This window comes from Dipodomys ordii, unplaced genomic scaffold (assembly GCF_000151885.1).
Source record: "Dipodomys ordii isolate 6190 unplaced genomic scaffold, Dord_2.0 Scaffold269, whole genome shotgun sequence".
NCBI lineage: Eukaryota > Metazoa > Chordata > Mammalia > Rodentia > Heteromyidae > Dipodomys > Dipodomys ordii.
Window position 1 is genome coordinate 287,193 of NW_012267485.1, and position 420 is coordinate 287,612.

Sequence of the window (420 nt, forward strand, 5' to 3'; positions counted from 1 at the left end):
AGGCCAGGAGAGCTGGGGGGAGAGGCCAGGAGAGCTGGGGGGACAGGCCAGGAGAGCTGGGGGGGACAGGCCAGGAGAGCTGGGGGGGACAGGCCAGGAGAGCTGTCAGGGGCCCAGGGCCCTGGCTCCCGGCGGGAAGCGCGAAGCGCGGTGGGAATGGGACTGGTCCTGGGGGCCTCGCAGGGCCGCTGCCGGTTAAAGGCGGGCGCTGGGCGCCGGCCGCGGCGGAGCCGGCGCTGTGCTGGGAACAGCGTCCGGTCGAATGGCCGCCTGGGAAGGGGTCCAGCTCCTGCCCAGAAGGCACCACACCGGGGGAGGCGCGCCCGGGCTGGCGATCCCTTCCACGGGAGCGAGACGCGGAGCCCGCCCAACACGCCGGGCCGCGTCCCAGAGGACCGGAGACCCCGGAGACGGAGCCCG